Source organism: Meleagris gallopavo, chromosome 5, assembly GCF_000146605.3.
Source record: "Meleagris gallopavo isolate NT-WF06-2002-E0010 breed Aviagen turkey brand Nicholas breeding stock chromosome 5, Turkey_5.1, whole genome shotgun sequence".
Taxonomy (NCBI): domain Eukaryota; kingdom Metazoa; phylum Chordata; class Aves; order Galliformes; family Phasianidae; genus Meleagris; species Meleagris gallopavo.
Window position 1 is genome coordinate 38,098,547 of NC_015015.2, and position 681 is coordinate 38,099,227.

Here is a 681-nt window from a genome sequence, read left to right on the forward strand (position 1 = left end):
TTTCTTCCCTGAGATGTGCAATAAATGTTCTAGAAAAGGTTAACTCTTGAAGGACAGGAAGTGCTGCTTTGAAAGGACAGGGCGAGCCTCCTCCAAGGTGCTGGGAACAAGACGAACACATACCTGCCAACTGTCCCTGCGTGGGAAGCGCTGCCCTTGGGGATGTTCAAGGCTGGAAGGGAGGAGGAGGAGGAAGAGTAGAGACCTTCTCCCCACTCAGTCTCTTCAGAATTCCCTCCAGTTCAGGATCTCTCAGCATAATTAAAGGGCTGTCCCCTTTCTTCCCCTCAGCATCACCACATACAGTTCTCAGATGTTCATGGAAATGAATTAATTCACCACTGAACTTGTAACATGCCTGGTGCCTTTAGTGCTCATTACCATCACAGGACAGCTAGTGGGATTAGATCCATTATGCGGACTCCATGTGTGGTTAATGTGAGTAAAAAGAATGAGCAGTGTGATATAAAACTGCATGTTTAAAAGATCTTAGTGACAATGCACGTCCTGGGAGTGAATCTTGGCTTGTTCTAGTTCCCAAGATTAAAATAAACACACCCTTGAGCTATGCACAGCCTGATTGTGCATAGAAATGAGTGTGCATATCTCCTTCTAAACGAGTACAGATAAAAACAGAGGTGGCAAATATTTCAGCCAGAATTTATACCCGTTTTCCTCCGT